The sequence below is a fragment of the Parasteatoda tepidariorum genome, chromosome 7 (genome assembly GCF_982258835.1).
Source record: "Parasteatoda tepidariorum strain Cologne lab strain chromosome 7, Ptep-v5.0, whole genome shotgun sequence".
NCBI classification, from domain to species: Eukaryota; Metazoa; Arthropoda; class Arachnida; order Araneae; family Theridiidae; genus Parasteatoda; species Parasteatoda tepidariorum.
Genome location: NC_141761.1, coordinates 13,157,435 through 13,183,951, shown reverse-complemented (window position 1 = coordinate 13,183,951; position 26,517 = coordinate 13,157,435). Strand labels below are relative to the sequence as shown.

Genomic DNA, 26,517 nt, shown 5'->3' with positions numbered 1-26,517 from the left:
AAAATGATTTGTGGTTAATATTAGTACTCTCACATTATTTATTTAAATTTTTACCTGAAAAACTGATGTATATAAATAATGGTAAGTCTAAAAGCTACTTAAAAATCACAGTACAGAAAATTAATACAATTTTCAACACACCAAAAACATAAATCCATTTGTTTAAAAGAGAAATATTAAGAATACATACTATACAACCAAAAGTTAAATCCATCCAGTGATGAAGCGGCTCAGATACATGAGAACTTTCTAAAGCATTTCTATGCTTTGCCACAAAATCTTCTGGACTATCACACCATGGAATGCCAAGATCATTTAAGTCTGAGTGAATAGAATTAAAAATCAAAAGATCGGAAAAATTCTGGTATACATTCACCTGCTGTCCATTCCTGTGAAAGAATAAAAAGTTTGAATGAGAAACATTATTGCAGTGGAAAGTTAACAGTGATTATACACATGTAATGACTATAATCATATAATTTTTCTTTAATCCCAGAATAGAGAAGATTAATTCTTAATGATACATTTAGTTAGTGTCTACCAAGAGGTCAGTAAGTCAAAATTTTAAATTTTCTAAACTGTAATAAGCATCAAGGGTTTATTCACCCATAAAATAATCTAAATATATAACTGAACACATATTTATCACATCATAACTATCAATATAAGTGCTTTTATCTCAGTTTTCTGGCATAATGCTCTTTAATAATTTTTGTATCTTTTATCTAAATAAGAAAAAAAGGGTGTCCACAATAAAAAACAAAAGAAAGTGCGGGTATCTTGCATGATCCCTGCCCAAACCATGAGTCCTCCACCAGCATAATGGTCCCTTTCGATAATGTTGCTGGGATGGTATCGGGTTCCAGGTTCCCTCCATATCAATAACCGTCCAGAATCAGGTTGTAGACTGAATCTGGACTCATCGGTGAAGAGAACATTAGCCCATTGAAGCTGTGTCCAGTTCTGATGTTGTCTTAATTTTTTCCACCAGTGTACATACCTCACTTTCAGCTCTATTGACGTACAGATTTTTAATTTTCTATGCCTGACATCTCAAAAATCAATACATAGATTTTAAAATATTGGCTAACATTTCATTAAATACATTTTCGACAGCCAGCCTTGATCTTTCATAAGGGTATCATAGACTCCTCCACTTAAGTCTAAAAGAACAAAACTTAGATAGTAATGGTATTGTTTTGGGAGAACAGTGGTTATTTACAATCCCTAGTTTTAAGAATTCAAGAAAAAAAAAGCTCAAATTTAAGGCATTTTTATCTTCTTGTCCCATTTTCCTAAAAATACATTTAAGTAAGCCATTCTCGAACTTCTGGCAAGGTCTGAAATAATGCCTCACCTAGCTAGCTCATCATACCAGCATATTATAGTTTTATATATCATGTAAATCATTGTTTCGGAATTAGTTTGAGAGGTAACTATGGTGTGAAGGCACATTATTTAGTTTATATTTTAAGGATAAATTTCGTAACATTAATTAAAATAAAAACTTTTGATTTCAATATGTATATAAATTATTGTATTTCTTCAGGTTACTATTTTATAATATTTAACTCATATTGTAAATTTCAAAGCGTAAATAAAATAAACTGTATTGCCAGTAATGGCTGGTTGAAGTTGCTTAAACAAGTTTTTAAACTAGATGCAAAAAGCTAAATGTAATGTAAAAATCATAATATTGAACTATCATCACCTAAGCAAAGAATTACACGATTTTTCTTTCAAATACAATATTATAGAATTTCTTTAAAAAAATGAACTAAAAACAACATTGTACAATCTATGTAAAATATATTTAAACAACAGTAATTTTAATTAAAAAATATATAATTAAATATTGCCAGCTTAGTGAATAGTATTGTTGAATAACAATTAAATCTAGCAAAGAACTTGAATGAGTTGTAAAAAAATTATTTGCACAAATCTATAATCTAATTTGATTGAATTTAAAAAAATAAAACATTTAAAGGAATTTGGCCTAGAAAAATTAATAAAATGTTGGAATATATATTTTGACAAATTTAATACCTTTTTAAAATATTGCTCAATGATATACATTAGAAAAAAATATATATAAAAAGCAGGAGTCTTAAATTTTCCTTTTGTATTTAAAATAATTTAAAAAGAAGATTCAGTTACCAGAACAATCATTCAACTACTCAAATGACAAAGTTAGGAAAAAGTACAAGTAACTAATATTTCTTATTTCTTTGAATTGATAAGGCATAGATATTCTTATTCAGGGTGCGTAGCCAAATCTTTGAATCAAAAATAAGCACTTTTTAAAAACTTTTCAAGCACTTTACAAAAATTTTTAAGCACTCAAAAAATTCATATTCAATCAATGATATTATTGAAAAACAAAAACTTTTTATAAACAGTTTTAGCGTTAAAAAAAAAACAAAAAGTAAATCGAAACAATCAGTACTTTCCCACATCACCGAGTGAATTCAACTTGACCCTGAACTCAGAACAAAAGTACCCTTACCCCCTACGTCAAAAAAAGTGTTAGAAGTAAAATAAAATAAACAAGAACAAAATTAAAATAAATTAAAAAGAAAAACATTTCATAAGGATCGGATATTCTCTATCCGAATTGGAGCACTCGGGTTTCGGTTTCAAGTGTGCGCGCATGTGCAAGTCATAACGTGGGTATGACATGAAGTCCACGTGAATGATTACGTAGGCAACTCCCCATTTTTTGTGAAATGCATGGGATTCACCAGATATCACTGAAGAGGGAAAAAAAAAATTCGGAAAAAAAGCACTTTTTAAAAACGCCAGCTGAAAAAAGCACCCTTAAAAGCTTTTAAAAACGAAATCCCCAAAAAAGCACCTTTAAGTACTTTTTACAAACGCTACGCACCCTGTTATTGATATGAGTCTTTAAGTTTCTGACAGCACTTTCATTTGTTACATAATGAATGTTTATTTGTACATATTCTTAGAAATGAATAATATATAATCTCGATTCAATAATATACAACAACTAATAATTACACCATTTTAATAGTGTTAAATGTTTTTTTTAAACCAGCAAACAAATTTTAAAATAATTAAAAATTCACAAAATAAAAATAATCAGAACACAAAATTAGCAAAATAAAACACTTAAAATATACTTTTGAGTTTTTCTTCTGTAGATAGAAAATCTATTTGTGAGTTTGTAACTTAGGAAAAGGATACAACACACACTGCAATTGACTAAATAGTTTGAAGTAACCTGTTAATTCTTTCAAAGCCAAAGGAAAGAATGGCAATAGGAATCAATGTGCTTGCATGGCTCATTTATGTTTTTATTGTAGAAAAGTGTATTAGAAGTATTTTACATATTTTTCTAAATTAAGATTTCTTTTAATTAGAAGGAATAAAAAAACCTTATTATTATTTTCTTCATTTTAAAATCATTCAGTATCAGTAAAAAAATTACTGGAGAGACAAAAATTAGTTCATACTAAGAGGTAAGATAGCATTATGGAGAATACATGGTAATTGGTCCATTATATGTAAAAAATAGAAAGGAAAACAATCACATAGTTGATCCACCAAGTATGTGAGGACTGAAATATCATTCAAAGAACAGTTGATTTGTATAACAGAAGAGCATAATTAGCACTACACAAAAGGCTTGAAAAAAGTTAGCTAAAAAAAGTTTGTTGCAAAAAGTTGCTACAAATTTATTTTGTATTACTTTTTTGCACCCTTCTTATACATTTATACAACTGCAGTTATGAATGTATGATGTATCATAAAAATTAATTGCATCATACAGTTGAAATAAACTATAATAACAGTTATGATCTAAAATCTGTGATATATTGAACCTTTGAAATAACAAGATTGTGATTAAAAGAAAAAAGTCATCAAGATCATTACTACAAAAAGCAAATATGACTATATTAAATTTATGAAAGTAACAGCTATCAGGTATACACTCGATTTAATTTCAAAGCATAAATATATTCCAGACACATTAGCAGGGCTCATATACAAATAGTAAATTAATAGAGCTTAAAAATTGAATTTTGCAAGCACTTTGTAGATTAAACACTAAAATATGAACAATCAGTTCACTTAAAATTAAGATACATTACAGCTCAGCAGTTTGGGAACAAGATTACAATTTCAAAAGATAAGTAATTTGTATGCAAGAAAATATTTTTAATGTAAGAATAATTTTTAAACAATTTATTGAGAAAGTTTTGGATTTATTACCAGAGATTGCCAAAATGTGCTTATCTACTACATAAAAAATTATATGTATATAAAAAATCTAAATGGATATTTTTCATATACTTTTAGATAGGATTTTTGGATTTCTTTTTATAAAAAAAACTTCTTTCACAACTATACTTTCTTTACTTGTGGTTAATATAGAGGGAGATTCCAAGTAGTTGCAGTTGTTAAATAAAATTCTGCTTATTGTATTTATGTCTCATTTACTTGTTCTCATCAACGTCACCTTCAAGAGAAATACAATAATTTCTGTTTATCAGTGGTTGACTTTTAATTATTCTCTAAAAATAAATAGTTTCATGGAAATATAAGGCATAGATTTATACTACACACTTGGACATAAGAAAGGGTTTTTTGTTTTTACCAAATGTTTTCATACTCATCATCACTGAATTTATATTTATTATATCTAATTTCTAACAGTTTTTCTTGTCAAAGTCAATCAATCCCTTCAACAATTGAGATGGAAGGATTTTTTCATCAAACCTACAATTTCATAATATCTTCAAATAATTTTTTCATTGTGTGAATTAAGAGCAAGAATGCTGAAATGGCTACTGAATCAGACCCTCTAGATTAACATTACTTTTATCAATGATAATTCAAAAATTTTAAGAAATTCTACTTTCAATAGAATATAAAGGAAGTATGTCCTGATCTTGACTGATCATCAGTTAGTTAACAATAAATTGCAGCGTATTTGACGTAAGATAGAACAAAAAGCTGTCCCTATCAGTAGACACTCAACTTATTATCTATTAGTTATAAGGCGATTACAGTTTCTGGCCTAACATAGCTTATTTCAATTATATTTGAAAGCATTTTAAAGTTTTCAACCGTTCATTTTATGCAGTTGTAAATTTATAACACTGATTTCAATACCTATGATATGCATTTGAATGTAAATGAAACAATTGTTTCGTTCATTATGTATCCTGTTTGAATCAATCCTTTTGAATTTGAAAATGTTCATCTAGTGTCCAATATATGGTCTTCGGGCCTCAATTAGGAATTTTAAATGTGGGTGTTACCTCACAAAGAATAAGAGCTGCTTCCATAGTTTTCATGCAAATTGAATTCCACAGAATATGTTTAGCATACTCATGATGTTGCAAATGTGCAATATACTACACATTTGTTATTAAATAATAATAAAGAGTTTCTGCAACTATAGAACTTCTTTATTTTGAATCCTTTAATCAAAATTTCAATTAGGTGTAAATACGCCAATATATTCACCGATTGGTAAATTTAAATGAACCCATCTTATCTCTCTTACAATCTTACGATTGGGAAAAATAAATCCCTGAATGTTTAGGATCACTGTAATCTTATCCATTTATTAAGAAACATTTTTAGAATACCTTTTTTAGGCAAAAAAGCCTTACAGTTATTTTTACTACCTATAAATGGATAAAGTCGAAGAAGAGAGAAATAAAAAGTTGGTAGAGCAATTGAAAAATGATATAAAGTTGGTTAAATTACAAGCAGAAATTCGAAAAAATAATGAAATGAAATTAGAAGTAGATATAGGAATACAGAAATCATTGGCAGAATTTCACAAACCTGTACTTCATCAAATGGAAAAACTAAAAACATCTAGACAACAACATTTGATGGGTATAAAAAATGCTGTCGATGATTTATCTTTAACTATGAATGACTTCAATAAAACTTTACCACAGATAGAGAATCAGTCAGAGGAAGATTATACTGAATAATGCAAGAAGGATGTTTTTAAAAATAGATATAGACAGAGATGTGGATAAAACTGTTCTAGAAGAATTAGAATTTGAATTACCTTCAATAATGTGGAATAAAACTGATGAAGTTATTTATAGGGCTAAAGAATACAGAGATAAATTTAAAAGAGAGAAAGGAAATGAAAGTAAAAAAAAAAATTTGCAACTAAAGAAAAGAAAGTTGAATATCAAAAAAAGATTGACATTGCTGATAATAAGATGAGTATGATGAAAATATATATAGATGCTTTATCAGCTATTAAAAAGGTAGATATTACACAGGAAAAGGTTTAGAAGATAAATTGAAAATTTTAGCTGATTTGACAGATAAAATTTGTAAAGGTTCTAAAAGTAAAAAATTGTATAATAAAACTGTTGATTTGTTGGATTCACTATTAAGAGAGGGAACTATGACAAACGATCAGGTAAAGGAATACTATAAGAAATTTCTTAGTAAATAAATGATTGTAAAAAAAGTATACTTGAGCGAAAGTCAGATTTCTAAATTGAAATCAGCTTATAAAAGTGGTGAAGAAGTTAGTTTACAAATAGATAAAAGTAAAACACTCAACTTTGATTTACATTTAACAGTTACGCTAATTAACCAAATTGATAAAAGTAAAAGAATTAAAATATCAAAGACTCAACTGAAAAAGATTGGAGTGTTTTTACCATTTTTCGTGCCTTTACTTTCTACTTTAGCATTAGAAGCAGCTAGTGGTGCAGCTGGTTGGGGTACTAAACAAGTGTTGGACAAAATTTCTGGATCAGGTAAAAAAAAAAAAAAAACCTTGTGGAAAGGGAGTCTATCAACCCTGGGAATATTCAACGAAATGATTGAAAATAACATGAAAGGTGAAAAAGGTTTCAGAGGTGTGTTTACTTCAGATTTATTACCAAAACAAATTAAAAAATTTGAAAACGGTATTTTAGATATTTCTACAGGTCCTGGCACTCATTGGGTTTGTTATTATAACGATCCTAAATACTCTTTTATAGAATACTTTGATCCTTTTGGAGAATATGAATATAACACTATGAAAATAAAAAAGGATTTTCTTCCTTAAAATATACAAAATTATTTAAATACTTCAAAAAAAGAAATACGTTATAACAATAATGTCTTACAAAGCCCCAGTTCTGTAAAATGTGGTTTTTACTGCATGAAATATATAACTGAAAGAAATAAAAATAAATCTCCTATCGATGTCTTATATTCATTTACACAAGAGCCTAGTGATTATAATGAAAAAATTGTTCTTTATAAATGAAGTATATTATTTTAGATTCAAAAAACGTAAATAAATCTGAAGATTTCACCATTGAGTATTCGAGACCTTTTCATTTTACAGAGATAGCTCTTCACTCTCTTTCAATGTATATTTCATGGAATAATATTACGGAGAAAAACAATAAATTTTCATACTTTGACGGAGCCAAATGGGAAGATTTTATTATTCCAAATGGTCATTACAATATAAGAGGTTTGAATCGATATATGGTCAAATTCTTTGGAAATGATCCACCTATATTATTTGGAATAATCGAAGAAAGATAAAGATTTAGTATTAAACTTAAAAAGAATTATAAAATTGATTTAACTAAAAGTGAATCGTACAAAATTTTAGGATTCGAACCTAAAATATATGAAGAGCAAGAGCAAGAAGGTAAATTTATTGCTGATATAGCTAATGGTAATGATAATATTTATATTCACTGTGATATAGTGAATGGTGCTTATATAAATCAGTTTCAATCTCAAGTCATTTATTCTTTCACATCTTCAAATCCACCTGGAAGTTTATATTTTAAAGATTTTGATAAACTGATATTTTTTCCCGTTAAATCTGATTCTATAAATCGAATTAGAATGAGAATTACAAATCATAGAGGTGAACTAATTGATTTAAATAAACAAGAAGTACAGTACAAATTTATTGCTAAATAAATGAATAAACATAGATTGTACAGAAAGAGTAAAAAAATACAAGGAAGAGGCTTCTTTTCAGTCTTTATAAGTCCAGTTGTAGAAGAAAAATCTAAAGAATTTGTGAGAGAAAAATTGAATGAAATATTTTCCAAAAATAAGAAACTTGGAGCTGGATTGAAAATTTTTATTCCTAAATAAATGGATAAAATTTACAATTTGAAAGACACTAGTTATTATTATAATAACGACGTTGAAAGTTTTGAATATAGGGAAATAAAAAGTGAAAATAGAGATAGAAATAATCTTCATGAAAATGCTACATTTAATTTCTTTATCAATGATACAAATGCTAATATTTTATATTCTGCAGGATATCTGCAACAAGAATTAAAAATTGTAAAAGGAGATGGGGGAGCAATAAGTAATGAAAATGTTACCCTAGTGAATGGAGGAGGTCTCGTAAATTCAAACAGGCTGACTATAGGAAATACTGAAGTTGAATCCACTATAAATTATAAAGCCATTATGAATCAAGTATTAGGGATGATACACTTCACCCCTGATTACTCAACATCAGATGCTACTAACATGTTCTTTTATGTAGATACAGCTGATTCTGCAGATAGAAAGGATTTGAAATACAATGGAACTCGTAGACACTACCAAAATAACATATTTTTTTAAAAAAACCTTAAACTAAATGAAAGTTTTAATGAAGGATTTTCAAAAAGATGCAAATTTACTAAAAATAGTCAAACAGTAAAAATATGGATTCCTTTAAAATATATATTTGATTTCTTTAACGAATATAAAAAAGTAATGACAGGTTTCCAAGTTAAAATAGAAATTCAAAGAAATGAAAGTAAAAACATGCTGTATACAGATATTCAAAATCCAGATTTTAAGGTCCTTGTTGAAGATTTATCACTTTGGTTACCTTATGTTAGATTTAAAAATTCAGCATCTGTAACATTCAATGAATTAAAATTATCAAATACTCCTATAGAAATAAATTGGGATCATTATAACATTATCAAATCAAATGTATTTTATAAAAATGCCAGTGGGTCTTATTCTATTCCGGCTACATCTGATGAAGTTTTGAGTTTATATGTCATGCCTCAATATGATGAAAGAAATGAAAACATGAATCAAAATAACATGATGTTTGATCACTTGGATATGATAGAACGTTGGTTAATGATTAATAACATTAAAGTTCCCACAGTAAGTTATATGATGGACTTTAATAAAAATGATTATAATCGATTATATTATGCTCTTTTAGAATCAGGAATGAATAATATAAATTCTGAAACAGGTTGTATGATAAACTATTCAAATTTCAGTAAGTATCCTATAATTTGCTTCAACTTGGCAAACCATGAAAATTATACCAACTTAAGTAATTTAATGATTGAACTCAATTGGAGATTGAGAAATAATACTACTAAAAATTGTGTTTTTTACTTTATTTTGAAAGAAAGAAACAAATGCTCCTTGAATATGTCAACTCAAGATATAAAAATGATTAAAACTCTGAAAACTTAATCCCAATAAATGACTGCTTATTATCCACTTTACGATGATGAAATAAAAGAAGGACCTTTAGGACCACCAGGTGTAGGATTTAAATTAACGAATGATGGTAATTATGGTATGGAAAGTAAACTTTTAAAAAATGTTTTACATCCTCAAGAAGATAATGATTCCTCAACTAAAAAATATGTAGATGATTTAAAAAATAAGTGTTTGATTCGTAATAACAGTTATTTTAATGCTAAACATAAATGTATTAGAAATATAGCAATTCCTCTAGAGGGCAATGATGCTTCAACTAAAATATATGTTGATGAATTAAAAGACAAAAGTTTAATACATGATGAAAATAATTTTGATGCTAAAAATAAAATCATATCAAATGTAAAAGAACCTGAAAAAGAAGGCGATGCTGTTACCAAAAAACATCTTGATTATTATTGTATACTGTGGGATAAAGTTAATAGAAATTATTATGCTCACAACCAAAGAATATCGAGTGTAAAATGGCCCACAAATGATACTGACGTTGCTAATAAATATTACGTTGATAAGAAAACTTTTTGCGCTACCACAGATAGACTTGTTCAGTTTACAGGTGTGGGTTACAAGACTTTTAAATTCAACGAAACTAGTTCAAAACTTTTAGATTCAAAATTAAAATTATCACAAAACATGTATGTGAAAATTAAAATTTTTTTAGCCTGTGATAAAGTAGGGGAAAAGCCTAAAATACGTTTAGAAAAAGTGAAAGAAGTACTTCTTGATAAAGAGATAAATGTTAATGAAGATGCAATAACTATGTTTGCGTATGGAAAGTTAAATAAAGTTTTAACATTATCAGTGCTAACAGGAGGAGGCTGTAAATTAAAGCCTTATTTACACATTGAAAAGATAAAATTTTCTTCTTAATAAATGGCAAATGAAATAAATTGGGATGACTTTTCTAGAAAGAAACTTTCAGAAGATGTAATTATAAGTTTAGCAGATTATTTAAAATGGGAATATGTGTTTCAATATTCTGAATTGTCTGAAAGGTTAATAGAACAGCATGCACAACCAGATGATTGGTATATTATTTCTCAATATCAAAAACTCAATGAACCTTTTATTGAAAAACATGCCTCTGATGTAGATTGGGAAAAAATATGTAGATATCAAACCTTATCTATCCGTTTTACTGAGAGACATTTAGATAAAGTGACTTGGTATGAAATATCAAGATTCCAAAGATTGGATTTAAAATTTATAGAAAAGTATTATGAAAGTTTAAATATGAATGTTGCATCTAGATATCAAAAATTATCAATGAACCTTACAAGAAGATTTCAAGATTATGTAAATTGGGATTATATTATACAATATCAAGATATTGATAAAGATTTTGTAATAGAATTTGCTTCTAAAATAGATTTCTGTCTTTTAATAAAAAATAAAAACAATATATTACCAGAAGAATTTTATAATTCAAACAAAGAAAGGATAGTTTGTATACTTCTTGCTGAAATTTGTCATAATACACGAGTATCGCTATATGAACCATTAAAAGAATAAATTATTTAAAAAAATAATATATTAAAAAAATTTTTGTTTTAATAATAGTTTTTACTCGCAGTAGATTATTTTCTACTTGCAGTAAAATTTTATAGGAAATAAATGTATCCTAAAATTATAATAAGAGATTATAATGAACCTAATGAATTTCAAGATCCAAATCAACATCCTTTACTACCTACTCATACTTTTAGATTAATTATAAATGGTCCCTCAAAGTGCGGAAAATCAACTTTATTAGTTAATTTAATATATGACTATTTACACTTTGACAGACTTTACGTGTGTGCAAAAGATATATGTGAATCTAAATACGTAAAATTACAAGAAAAATATACTCAATTTCATGATGTAGAATTAGAAGATATTCAAAAATGTAAAGGCTTAAAGAATAAAAAAAAAGATTTGAAAGAATATAAGAAATTTAAAGAAGATCAAGTTTTGTTTTCTTCCAAACTAGAGGATTTTATTACCGTAGATGACTTGGATACTTCCTATATGAATTTAGTTGTATTTGATGATTGTATCTGTGAAAAAGATCAATATTCTATTGAAGAATTTTTTATTCGAGGAAGAAAGAAAAATGCTTCTATTATTTATTTAAGTCAGTATTATTATAAAATACCTATAACAATAAGAAGTAATAGTGACTACTTTATACCTTTTGAGATGAAACAAAAAGAAATTCGACAAATAATAAGAGAAATAGATGGTCGATTAACTAAAGAAGAATTTAATAAAATGTATAGAAAGTACATCGTAAAACCATATGATTTTTTAATATTGGATTTAGTGAATCCTGAAATGAGATATCGAGATAAAACATTTCATCCTATATAAATGGAAGAATATCTTGAAAAAAGAATTTATATATACAGGAAATCTTATCAATTGATGAATAAATTGAGTTTATCGTTATCAGTAGGAAAGTTCTTATTTAGTGCTTCTGGCTTAATAAGTTTCGTTTTTCTACCCTTATCAGCCTTGAGTTTAACAGCTGGTGTAATTGAAATAATAGATAGATCTTTGAAGATTTCAGCTAAAAAAAGTGAATATAAACAAGCCTTTAAGTTCTATAAACAACTATTAAATTTGTTGAAACCAAGCAATGTGACTGAACAAGAAGTATATATGAGGGAAGTTGAATATATTCAAAATTTACAATATTTTCCTATAGAAAGATATATAAAGAAGTCTCAATTAAATGGTTACAAGTATGTCAACAAATAATTTTTACATCTAAATAAATGTGTAATAAAAAGAGTTGCAAGTGTAAAACAGGAAAGGGTGTAATTAATAAAGCTATTAACAATTTACCCTTTGAAATGCTTTTACCAGGTCATAATTTTACAGGTCCTGGAACCCAATTACTACGAGGAAAAAAGAGATTGAATGATGATTTAACATACAAAGAATGGTCAAAACCTATAAAAAAGTAGATGAAGCTGCATACAGACACGATGTTTGTTATTTAAAAAACAAAGATACAAAAACTAGAAATGAAGTATGTGATACAAATATGATAAATGAGTTAGATGCAATTCCAAATCCTACCATTCGTGAAAGAATAGAAAGAGGAATTGTTAAACCTATTATCAAAGCTAAAAGAACATTTGGTATGGGAGCTATATATTGTCTAAAATGTAAAAATTTTACAAATACTAAAAATGCTCATGAAGTAACTTCTAAAAATGGAAGATCTATGATGAAAGGAATATGTGAAGTTTGTGGGTCTAAAAAGAGTTCTTTTTTTAAAAAAACGACGCTCTAGAACATGTATATTATGATCCTGAAACTGGCTATTGTGGAATGAATGAATTAAAAAGAAAAACAGGTTTATCTCAAAAAGAAATAACAACTTTTTTACATGGACAAGTTGTTTACACTAGATATAAACGTCTCATTAGAGAATTTAAAAGACGAATATATGCATCTCATATTGATGATCAATGGCAAGCGGATTTATTGTTTATAAAACCTTTCAGTAAATATAATAATGGAGTGAATTACATTTTAACAGTTATAGATATTTTTAGTAAATATGCTTGGTGTGTTCCTATTAAAAGAAAAACAGGTAAAGAAGTAGCGAAAGCCTTTCAACTCATTTTTAAAGAAAGAATTCCAGAAAAAATTCAAACAGATAAAGGTACAGAATTTACTAATAAAGATACTCAAAAATTATTCAAAGATAATAATATTCACTGGTTTACAACTGAAAATGTTGTAATAAAGTGTTCTGTATTTGAAAGATTTAATCGTACAATAAATGGAAAAATAAGAAAATATATGGCTGCAAATAATAAAAATAAATACTTAGAAGTACTAGATAAATTAATTTATAATTATAATCATTCTTATCATAGATCTATCAAAATGACACCATCAGAAGCAAGTCAACCAGAAAATAAAAGTTTAGTCTATAATAATTTGTATGTTCCTAAAGTGATTAAGAAACCAAAATTTGAAATAAGTGATAAAGTAATAATTTTCAAAATACAAAGAAACGTTTACGAGAGGTTATCACCCTACATTTACAGAAGAAATTTTTATAATATCTGAAGTTTTGAAAACAGATCCTATAACTTATAGAGTTAAAGATTTAAATGGGGAAGAAATAAAAGGAACTTATTATGAAAAAGAATTGGTTAAATATACTAAAGAAATATTTAAAATTGAAAAAATAATAAGAAAGAAAGGTAATAAAGTGTTAGTCAAATAGTTGGATAAATAAAAGTGATATAGTCTAAGTTGGAAGAACTAAGTTGATCGTCTAATCTAATTTCGGAATTAATTTGTTTATATCCTTTTTAAATCTCTCCATATCATAATCTTTTAATTTTAAATGATTAAATTTAGTTTCTATATAAGAAATATTTTCTTTTATTCTGTTAAATAAATTAATAGCACTCGGATTATATTGAATTTCATGAGCTATTTTTAAATTAGGATATCTAAATTTTAAATCTCGTATAGTTTTATTATATAAACCTCTTTGACATCTAATAACATAATAATGATAATCAGAATCATTTTTATTCTTTTCTATTATTGTAAACATGTTTAATTTTCTAGGTTGAGATGTTTTAGGTGCTACGTCTTCTTTATATTTTTCATTTTTTATTTTTAAGTCATTCAGTTTAATTTTTATAATATCTAATTTCATTTGAAGTTTATCATTATCATTTTTATATTTTTCATTTAATTCATTAGCATAATAATTAATTACAACATCGTTTACTTTTTTAGAAAATTCAGGTGAAATCCAACAAGCTATATTTGTAATTAAATCCTTAGAAACATAAGTCCCATTATATTTTAATTCAGTTACATTTCTACCTTTAATTTCATAAAATAATGAACTTTCTAGAGGGCCCGAATTCGGGCCTTCTAGGATTTTAGCTAAATATAAAATTAACTCTTTAGATTCTTTATTTTCTAACCACTTTTTAAATCTTTTACCTCCTGATTTACATAGCTTAGAAGCATTGAAATATCCAGTATTTTTATCTATTATTAATTTAAAATCTCCAAACAATCCATAATAATAACTATCTTTAATTTGCTCATAACAAATATCTTTTAAAGAAGTCATTTTATTACGAAACATTTTTATAAATTAATCTTATTATCTATATCCATTTATAATCTCTAATTTCATATATTATTTTTTCAATTATTAATATAAAATTTTACCAGTTTTTTTTTATTTAAATACTCTATCCAGTATTTTTAAAATCACCAAATAATAAAATTTATCTTTCTTCTAACAAATATCTTTTAAAGAAGAACCAGTAGTTTCAGTAAGAATATCCTGCATAATTTTTATAAATTCTGACGATGAAGGAGCATGGATATTGGAGGCATAACTTTGACCTGCCATTTTTTTTCGTAACTAAAGATGTTTTCAGCAACGTGGCTTATAAAGGAGATTATTATCAGATAAAAAAATCACACCACTCTCCGGTCAGAATCCCACGAAGCGGTCAATTTTTACCGCAAAGTGGCATGAAAAAAGTTTCTTCGATTTTCATCACTCTGATAAGTTTCAAAATGTTTTAATTATTATTATGTAAATAAATGGAAAGTCATTATTTAGAAATATTTAATCAGATTAAAAGGAATAGCCTTTCAAATTTAAAAATTACATTTGATAAGGAAGAAGAAAAAAAATTTTATGATTCAAATGATTTTGATATTTTTTTAAAACAGAGTTACACATCTAGAATTAGTTTTTTTAAAAAGTTAAAAAGAAAATTGAACTTGATTTTTACAGTTGAAGCAGATGAAATGTTTTTAAAATTTTTAGATTATATGTATTTTAAAAAGAGTTTAAATTATAAATATTTTATGAAAAAGACATGTGAATATTATAATATTTCTAACCATATTAAGTTAGGTAGTCCTAAAAAGCAAAACATTTATGATGAAATTTGGAATTCGTTTCTTAAAGACTATGAGATTGAACTGCAGAAAATATTTAAAAAAAAGTTTTCTAATAAATGGAAGAGAAATTTTGTTGTGATTGTAAGACTTTGAAATCAGCTGACGAATTTTACAAATTTAAAAAATATTTATTTAAAAGATGTATAAATTGTGATCTCAAAAGAAAATATACATATTATGAAAGCAAATGTGGGGAAAATTATACTTATTCACATAAACAACAGCATTTTAAAAGTAATCTTCATATAAAACGTACGAAAGAATTGGATAATAAGCATTCATAAATTTTCTTCCTTATGAATGAGTAACATGGCAAAGGAGTTCAAACACTTGAGTAATGTACTCTCAACTTTCAGTATTAAAAAACTAAGAGAATTGATAACTAAACTTAAAATTCCTGTCCTGACTGATAAGAGATTAAAATCAAATATCATTGAATCAATAGTTTCATATATCAAAAGTACAGGAAATTATAAATCTGTTTTATCAGATTATTTAGGATTAGATGCTTCTTATTATATGGAAAGCAAAACTAAACTATTTAATAAATATCCTAAACAAAGAAATGAATTAAAAAAAGTTTTTGATTCTTATAATTTAAAATATAAAGATGGTAAATTTATACCGAAAGCAGAAAAAATATTTTAACTGAAACTAATTTAAATGCTTTGTATAGGCCTCAAAAAATAAAAGATAAGGTAAAAGTAGAGGTAAATCTTAAAAATTTCTTTAAACCAGATTATAAAATTATTGAATTCAGAGGTCAATATATTAAAAAAATATAAAATTTATAGAAAACAATATAGAGTGGTAGGATCTAAAATTTTACCTGAACAATACTATAATATTTTAAGAAATATATTTAAAAGGGCTATTGGAAATATTATAGGAAAAGTAGATGTAATTATACATAATCCCAAATTAAATGTACCTTTTCATGATAAAATGATGTCAACTAAAACTGCTTTTAATGAATACATTGATAAATTATCCAACCAAATTGAATATAAAGAACTCGATATAACAGAGTGTATATTTGATTTTAATGTCATCGAATTACCTCACGGTGGTAGACACAAGGCTTTAAAAATGTATTCTGAAACAGATCCAGCAAAAAAAGAAAAGCATTTGTCAAATAAAAAATTATGATAATATATGTTTGGCTAGATCAATTGTAACAGCTTTAGCTATCCAAAATCCTGAACTGTTAAGTGACAAATTATGTACTGAAAAATTATCAAGCAATGATATAATTTATATTAAAAAAGGTCGTGTTTTACAAAAAACATTAGCTATAAAATTACATGATATATGCAAAATTCCTTTAGAAGTGTGCAGTTTAGAAGAAGTTAAAATATTTGAAAATTTTTTAGACATTCAGATCAATATAGTTTGCAGAGAAAATGGTAATGAAATTATATATAATGGTGATTATAAATCAACATGTATTTTTATATATAAGAATAGAAATCATTTCGATGTCATTACATCAATGACAGGATTTTTAGGTAAGAATAATTATTGTAATTATTGTAAAGTGGGCTATAAACGTTCAGATCAACATAAATGCCCTTTAAAATGTGATAGATGTTTTGTTAAAGAATCTGATTGTGAAGGATAGGAAATATTTTGTAAAAAATGTATAAATTTAAAGGAGAAGATTGTTTTGATAATCATAAAAAAGAATTTCCAAAGAAACCTAGTGTTTGTAAAGTTTTATGGAAATGTTTAAAATGTAAAAGAAATATTAAAAGGTTTGAAAGAGACCCTGGTAAACATATATGTGGTGAATATCGTCGCAATAATTGTTGGGAGTGGGTCACTAAAGGTCATGAGTGTTTCATGAAAAATGAAAAAAGTAAAGGAGGTGTATGTAAAGATAATTGTGTAAAAAATAAATGTATTAAAAAACAATGGTGCACGCAATGTAAATCGGATTATACAGAAAAATACTTATTTTTTGATGCTGAAACCAAGCAAGATACAGGAATTCATGAAGTGAATCTAGTTATATGTCATGATTTTCATGGAAACGAAACAGAATTTAAAAATGAAAACGATTTTTGTGAATGGTTATTTAGAGAGGAACACATTGGATATACAGTTATAGCTCATTATGGAAAAGGATTTGATTTTCAATTTTTAGCTAAGTATTGTTTTAAAAAACATATAAAAATATTCACAATTTATCAAGGAAATAAGTTAGCATATATGAAAGCTGATGAGTATAATATAAGGTTTATTGATTCTATTAATTTTACAATGTGTGCACTCAAGAAATTTCCAAAAACATTCAATTTAAATGAACTGGCCAAGGGTCATTTTCCTCATTTATTCAACAAACAAAAGAATCAAAATTATATTGGTAAATATCCAGATAAATATTACTATGGATATAATTATATGATTGATGAAGACAGGAAAAAATTTGATAAATAGTATGATTCCATTAAACATGAAACCTTTGATTTTCAAAAGGAATTTATAAAATACTGCAGATCTGATATAGATATTTTAAGAAAAGGTTGTTTAGAATTAAGAAGATTATTCTTAGAAACTGTGAATGTAGATCCGTTAAAATATGTAACTTCAGCTGGTCTATGTATGGCCATTTACAGAGATAAATTCTTGAAAGAAAACACAATAGCTTATGATGAAAATGTCATTCAAAAAGATCAGTACAGTAAAAAATCAATAGCTTGGTTAGATTACATATCAAAAAAGGAAAATATTAATATATGTCATGCTTTGAATGGAGGAGAGAAAAAATTGCAATTAGGTGAAAAATATTATAAGGTAGATGGATTTTATAAAAATACAGTATTTCAATTTAATGGATGTTTCTGGCATGGCTGTAACAAATGTTTCACTAGAACACAAGTAAACACTGTTAATCAAATGCTTATGGAAGATTTATATAAACAAACTAAGAAGATCAATAAAAAAATAATTAAAGCAGGTTATGAATTGGTAAATATCTGGGAGTGTGATTTTGATAATAATAAGGATATGAAACAATACATGAAAAAGGAATGGAAGAGAGATTTTATAGAACCTTTAAATCCTAGAGATGCTTTTTATGGTGGAAGATGTGAACCTACCAAATTAAAATATGAAATGAAAAGTAATGAAAAAGGCAGATATATTGACGTATGTTCTTTATATCCAACTGTAAATTATTTTGATAACTATCCAAAAGGTCATCCTATCAAAGTATTTAATCCTAAAAAATACAATGAAAGTTGGTATGGATTGATAAAATGTAAAGTACTTCCACCCAGAAAATTATATCATCCAGTATTACCTTATAAAGCAGAAAAATTAATATTTTCACTATGCAGAACTTGCTCTGAAACAATAAAATGCAATCATTTTAAAACAACTTTAGAAAAGAAGAAATGCGAAATGTGTCATGAAATAAGAAATTCGGAATGTAAACACGGTGATTGCGATCGATGCATTATTGGAACTTGGACTACTGATGAGATCAGATTAGCTGTTAAAAAAGGATATAAAATATTGAATATTTATGAAGTGTGGCATTTCGAAAATAAATCGAATAAACTATTTAGAAAATATGTCAAGATGTTTTTAAAAATAAAATTAGAAACTTGTGATAAGTGGAAAAATAATTTCAAAAATGAAGAAGAGTATAGAAAAGTAGTTGAGGAAAAATTAAATATTAAATTAGATAAAAATTGAAGAAAATCCAGGTTTGAGATTCATAGCTAAAATAAGTTTAAATTCTTTATGGGTTAAGTTTGGCCAAAGAAATAATATGAAGCAAACTGAATATGTGATGGAAATTGAAGATTTTTATAGAATTATTCTAAATGATACTATTAAAGATTTGAATATGAATTTTTTAAACAACGATTGTGTGGAAATATATTGGCGTATTTACACCCAATTGTGAATTGAATGATCAAGAATTGAAGATTGTACGTAAATGCACTTCAGAAGTACACGGATTAAGATTTAATAGAAATAAGAATAGTTTATGGATAAATCATCAAGACGTAAAAAATTATATAAATAACCTATATCAACTATATGGTGGTACATTTGCTTATAAAGGAGGTATTTTAGAAAAAGAGATATTAGATGAATTGAATATACCATCTATTGACATTGATGTACCTAAATGTACTAAAATTTTAGGACCTGGATGTTCGTTATACAAGTGTATGTATTACAGAAATTATATTGCAAAAAATGTTTCTAAATAAATGGAAGAATTCAATGACCTCAAACGATTTCCTGAAACATACAAATTAAATGAACTCGAGATAGGTAAATATAATTTAATATCGCTGAGAAAAATAAATACAAAATACGGTGACTCTATTGTAGCTAGATTAGAAGTAGACAATGATGAGAAAGATTTTTATCTCTCGAAATGTCAAGGGGAATTATCTGATAAAGCTATAAGAAAAATTAATAGTGGAAAATATATTTTTGATTTTAAAGGTAAAAATAAATATTACGATTATGATTTGCATGTAAAATAAAAAACGATATTTTAAATTTTATTAATAAGGGATTATTACTAAAGTCATAAAAAAATGAGGGATTATTACTATAAAAATAAGAATTTTGATTACTAAAGTCATATAAAATACAGGATTATTAATAAAATAAAAATTATTAATATAAAAAATAATAATTTTTAAATATGCTGATTTTGTTTAATATTTCATATAAAAATTCAAAATATAGGTATATTTTAAATTTTTTTAATATAAAAATAGGAAATTAATAGTAGTATATGAGGAAGGGGCAAAGTGTCCTGTAGCCCCCCCCCCCCATATACTACTCATCAATACAACTGAAAATATTATTTTAATCTGCCTTTATTTTCTTCCAGTTTCTAAAAAAATTTTGTTCAATTCAATTTAAGAACTTAATGCACTTATTACATTTCAAAATGCATTTATATTACATTATAAATAAATATATAATATCACATTAAAAACAAGTATGAAAATATTCAATTTTCTAAGGATTAAATTACCCTATTTTTTGTGTTCAATTCTTCAAATCTGCATTCTCAAGTTCTTCTAATGCTTAACCAAGACCATTCTGCCAGTTTCCTTTCCGAAATATCAAACCACTAAAAAAAGTGACATTTTGTGATTATTCATTTTAGCAAAGGGAGATCTTAAAGCAAAACTTTTATGTTTTCTAAAATTTACAAAATAGAGAAAATAGAAAATAGCTTTGATAATATTTCATCAGAATTTTGTAATATCCAAACAGCTCGTAAAAATATTTTTCTGCCTTTAGAAGATAAATCAGCGAAACTCGCTATTCTTTTCAGGAATATATATCAAGTTTGCACTTCAGGGATCTCAAACAACATATTTTCAGTTTAAACTTTTCTTCTCAATTTCTAATTTAAATCTGCTGATAGTGCTGCAAATGTAAAAAACACATGAAATCACACAGTTAAATTGAACCCATAAATTAAGTAAATTCTTTTTTTGGTATGAAAAATCAAATTTCATCTAAAAGTTCTTCAAATTTGAGAAGAAACTGTATACAACGTAAAAAGTTTGTCCTATTGAGATTCTATTTCCTGTAACAACTCAGAGAACTTGTGATTTTTTAAAGCACATTCAGATATAAATTTTAAGAATTCTAGTTAAAATAGACAAAAGATCATAAAATAAATGCATATTAACTTATGCACACAATAATGCTCGTTTCTGAATCTACCTTTGCTGTTGTCAGTCTTAGAGATTTTTTAAAAACGTTTTACAGTAAATGTAAGCAAATAAAATAATTTATAGTATACTTGTTGTGCAAAACCATTACATCTGAAAACCTAGTGCCACGAGTGTCGTAGGTTTGCCATCTTTGTTTTATAGTGACCAGATTATAGAATGACAACAAGTAGTCATCACAAAAGATCATACATAAGTAATTTTGTGATGTTACATTTCAATGACTTAATTTGTAAATTTATCCACAAAACACAACCAAAATAGAGAATTAAAATTTTATGGAAAAAATATACATGGCAGTGAGATATTATTAAATTATAAAAGTTTATTAAAAAAAGGATAATTAAAAAGATAATACATAAATTTAGTTCAACATCATAGTCTTTCATTCTCAGATGTAAGGAAAAGTGGGGAAAGATCGTTTAGCTAAGATTTAAAGGGTGTTGGAGTTGATCTGCTCAACATAGAAGCTGTCAGATATCCCTTGTTTAGTTTTGTACAAGACAACAGTCATGAAAAGTCACACATATATAACTTTTGTTATAAATTATTTTTTTCTAGAAAAAGTCAAATCATCCCATTAATAAGACCAGGAATAAATGCTAACTCTATGGGAAATTTAGAAAAGCTAGAATTTCAATGAAAAAGTAGCAGACATTTTCATTTTATAAGGAAATTTACTGAAATTATGCAGGCAATTTACATGTGATGTAGTCAAGACTGTACTCAAGGGAGGGGGACAAAACATCTAGGGGTCTGACCAAAATTCATTACGAAAACTATAGCATTTTTTTAAAAGAAAATTGCAGAGAATTTTTTATATCAAAGCATAAACTACAATTCTGCTGTCTTCAAAAACTACACAAAATATGAAAATAGAAGCAATAAACTTTGTTCCATGAAACTTTTGTTCAATCTTGAATGCAGTTATTTTCTTCCTTCAATGTTTTGTAGCTTTCATGGTCTCAGCGTAGGGAAAGATTGGGTGTTACCCTGTCTAACCCCCAAGAGTAAAGGTTCTACTGAAGAGTGATACTAATGAACCATATTGTTTGTTATGAATCGTTTGTAATTACGTTTATTAAGCTGTACTAAAAATAATTGTAATAACGCTAGATTTAAAAACAAAAGAACATTAAAGTTGATACAGAAAAACAAGTTTATCTACACAGATGCATTGAATTAATCACCAACAATATGATAGGTGCATCTTTTTGACAAGTGACGTGTAATTCAGAGTTTGCCCACTGAAAAACAGAATTAATTTTGACACAATCAAGGTACCCAGTTTCCCCCCTACTCTCCCGTTATAATATTTAAAATAATAAGGGAATTAATACCTTTGTTAACTGGATTAGAATGAACAATTATGTTATTTTCTTTTCTTCTTTCATTTAGCTTAAACAAATTTTTCCAAAAATCACACAAAGCTTCAGAATAAGTCTGTAAAAAATTCATACTAACAATTTAATAACAATTCAGTAAAAGAATATATTAGCATAAAGACTATGGAGAATGCACAAAAAGAAGACTGTGAATAATTGTGTGAACTGGTGAACAGATTTTCACATACTAAGGTGCAATATTAATTGGTTTGAGAATATTGATATAGTATCAAATCAAGCATATTAGCATAAAAAAGTATTATTGCCACAAATACTATAAAACAAAATTGGAAAATAAGATTTCGTAAAGATATTCGTAAAAATTTTCTAGGAAGTTAGTTACAAATTCCTGTAGAAATTATTGATGACACACTTTAAAATTAATTTTTTTTATTATTGAAAAATGGCTGGCAAGTTTTAACTTAGAACAAATTGGCATATTATTAAAACAGTTATTAATGAAACAATTTAATGATTAAAACTATTAATGAACTTTAAAGTAAAAAAACAATTTGACTTTGTGGGATGTCTTACAATAAATTTTTTAACTCTAGGAAATTTTAGGTGATTTTTATTTTACTTTTTAAAATACAAACTATAATTTTTAGCAAATAATTGTGATTTCTTTTGCTTTTATTCATCATGACATTTTTATTCATCACTCATACTACAAAATTGCTAATCTAGAAGAAACAGTGTTGGGAGTTGGATAAAATGCGTGCATGGATCCACACATTAATGCACTTAGATAAGAAGAAAAAAAGATTTAATACCTAATTCCTGAAAGCTAGTAGTCTCAGAAAATATAATGCAGTTTTTTAGGCAACTGCAAATAAGAAAAACATTTACAAAAAATAAATAAAAAACTGAATAACTTCAGATCTAATGATTAATTTTTCACACATTAATAAGGAGATGGCACTGTGTGTAGCGTAAAATCTTAATATCAATTACATTATGTGGCACTGAATTTAAATGTGCTATTTAGTTTGAGGCCCCTGAAAGGTTTTCTTGGTTATTCTCAACAAGTTTTGTACTGGATAACAAAAAGAAAGAGAGTGGGGCCACTATGATGTTCTGGTGGCTTTGTGTGTGCATAATATATGAAAAATAAAATCTTTTTAATAATAATGATATGCATTATAAATATCAAGAAAAGAAAAACTAAAAGTAAATAAATAAAATTAAAATGTTAAGTATAAGTTTTACAATTAAGTGTATGTTTCATAAGGATCGAAATAGAAAAATAAATTTAAGAAAAATTCTATATCTAATTTATTAGAAAAGAACAGTTTTCCCTGTCATATGAGACAAATTAAAGTTGCGAAAAATTACGTCAAATACATATAATAAAAAAAAGCTACAATACCTTTTTTTCATTTCATAATATTAAAAGAGAAAAAAACTGAAACAAACACAGTTATATATTAAAAATGAAATGACATTATAGATCACACTAAGAAATAACTAATAAGTACTAAAAAGTTGAAAAAAAGTTTTATGAAAAATATTTAAAAACTTTTAAAAAAAATTTCAAAGTTCTGAGTATTTTTTATAAAAATATACTAATTTAAACACACAAAAAAAAATTTTGAAATAAGAAAAATATAGGTAAATAGATAAAGTAAAATAAACATTTATTTTAAAAATTATAAAAAAATTTCTTAAAAATTGTGAAATAAATATTTGTGTACTACTGGCTGTGAACTATTTGTTGACATATATTGAACAAATATTGTCTTCCCTTGCATCCTATATTAAAAAGAAAATATAAAAAGTATTAAGGGTCTTTTTCCTTTCCTTTGACCTTGAGAAAGATTCGTTAAAATCAAATACATTTACAAAACATAAAAACTATACATAAATGTTATATATTTAAGAGTTGATTTTAGTAATTTAATTGTTTTTGTTGCTTTATCTATAAAGATGATTTACTTCTAAAATTAACTTTTTTTATTTCAAAATACAAAAACTCAAACCTGCATATGATGTTATCATGATATAAATAGATAAATCTCATAACTGATCAGCAATAGTTTTGGTGCAGTCTAAGGAGTTCTTAAATGAGGTCCATTCTTCATAGTCTTTAAAAAGTAGAGCATTTTAATCTCATTTCTCGAAGCTTATTGAAAAAACAAAAAATTAAATTTTTTGCCAAATTTGTATACTATTTGTTTTGATTAGGACGTTTCTGACCTTCTATTTCTGTTACATGAGTTCTGTAATTTTAAATTACATGATCAGCCTGACCCAAAATAACTGGCTCACACGTTTTTTAACCTCAAGGGACATTCTCACTGTTTAGGAAAAATTCGGAATGGGAGACAGAGATTTGAAGCGTAACCTGGTAAATGAAATCTTTTAGCGGGAAAGGCTAAAACAAAACACTTGGGTATAGAGAAGTACTAAAAGAGGCAGCGAAAATATGTATTTAAAAGTTTTTCAGACTTGCCATCACAGTTTGGACCTTTTGGAGAGGGGGTTAGATGTTTCCATGACACTGGTTGGGATCATAGGTTCGCGTGATTTTTGACAGCCCTATCAAAATAAGGTGGTTTGGAGTATAGTAGGGAGATTTCGCTGACCTAAAGATTAAAGAAAATGACATAAATTATTACGTTTTATTTTTTAATAATAAAAATATATTACCTATAAATATCCCTTTTTGTAATTAAATTGTAATTTATCTTTTCTTTGAAGAGGGAAATACCTTTGAAGAGTCACTCCATGACTTGTTTAGAACATTAATACAAAAAAAATCACAAATATAATTATTACAAAAAATGCAGAAAACTATTGAAACTTAAAATCTAAAAATTGTGAACAAGATCCTGTTCACAACTTTCACTGTATTCGAATGCAGTGAAAGACTTCTCTAAAAATAATACAAAAAGAGAGGTATTAAACTATTATTCTTTTTTTTTTTTTTTAACTTTCTCTTATTTAACTTACTTTTACAAACGTATTTCAAACTTTTCTTTTAACTCTAAGTTTCCAAACACTTACACTTGGTCTAAGGAAATGTCAAAAGGGGTGTTCTAACTAAAATTTAAATTTCTGAAGAAAAAATAAATGTAAATTTTGTAAACATTATTTGCTTGTTAAAATCTTTAACATTTTTGAATCATACTTCACGCTCCCTTAATTTTGAAAGCATCTCTTTATTTTCTGAAAATATATTTTGATTCGAAAATTGTTTTTCATATTCAATACATCAAACTAAAATTTTCATAATTTTTTTTTATATCTACCCTAAAGATTGGCATCACTACAGAAAAAAAAGTAACTAAAGCTGAATTCAAGATAAAAAAAAATGCATCTAGAATAACATTTTGCGATTTATAAATGTTCAGGTTCTATTGATCCAATTGCTTTAAGGGGACACTTCAGGTTCAAAATGATTTTTTTTTAAATATCAACCATGTTTAATGAAAATTTCATAGATTGTGAGTAAAACATTCAGAAAGATATTCCCAAAATTTGAAGCAAAAATATTAATTTGTTGAAAAGTTATAATTTTTTTAATAATTTATCCGCAAGTTAAATTACTAAATGTTCCAATATTTCAAAATGTTTCTTGCGCATGAGTTTCTATCGTAGTTGTATGAAACTCATTTATATTACAGTTTGAATAAGTATAAATAAAATTGGATATGTTTGAACAACTTAGCACTTAATTTTAAACAAATAAAAAATCAAAATATCATAGTCTTTAGATAGTTTTTAAAAATTTAAATTTAAATAACAATTTAAAGTAATTTAAAAAATATTCAGTGAGTATTCAACTTTTATTTATGTCACATTGGTTACGGAACATTAGACCAATCATAAATATGAAGAAAAAATAAAGATTTATTCAAAACTGATGCGCAAGAAACTTTTCGAAGTTTGAATATTATCGTAAAAAACAACATTGAGAAAAACAGTTTAACAATAAAAACAGA

General features: G+C 26.2%; 1 protein-coding gene across 13 annotated transcripts in view; it reads right to left on the bottom strand.

The window, feature by feature from the left end:
• LOC147806859 (calcium-dependent secretion activator 1-like) overlaps positions 1-24,782 on the bottom strand; it is a 65,021-nt gene extending 40,239 nt beyond the window's left edge. For 7 of the 13 annotated variants that reach the window (XM_087167344.1, XM_087167342.1, XM_087167341.1 and 4 more), the window contains exons 1-4: positions 24,553-24,782; positions 22,529-22,631; positions 20,477-20,575; positions 191-389 (exon numbers count right to left, since the gene is read on the bottom strand). The gene's annotated coding sequence lies outside the window, so the exon portion shown is untranslated. Of the gene's footprint in view, positions 1-190; positions 390-8,363; positions 8,543-18,766; positions 18,887-20,476; positions 20,576-22,528; positions 22,632-24,552 lie in introns of those variants that run through there. The other 6 variants (XM_087167352.1, XM_087167353.1, XM_087167347.1 and 3 more) reach the window with 4 other exon arrangements.
• Between the last annotated feature and the right edge of the window lie 1,735 nt (positions 24,783-26,517).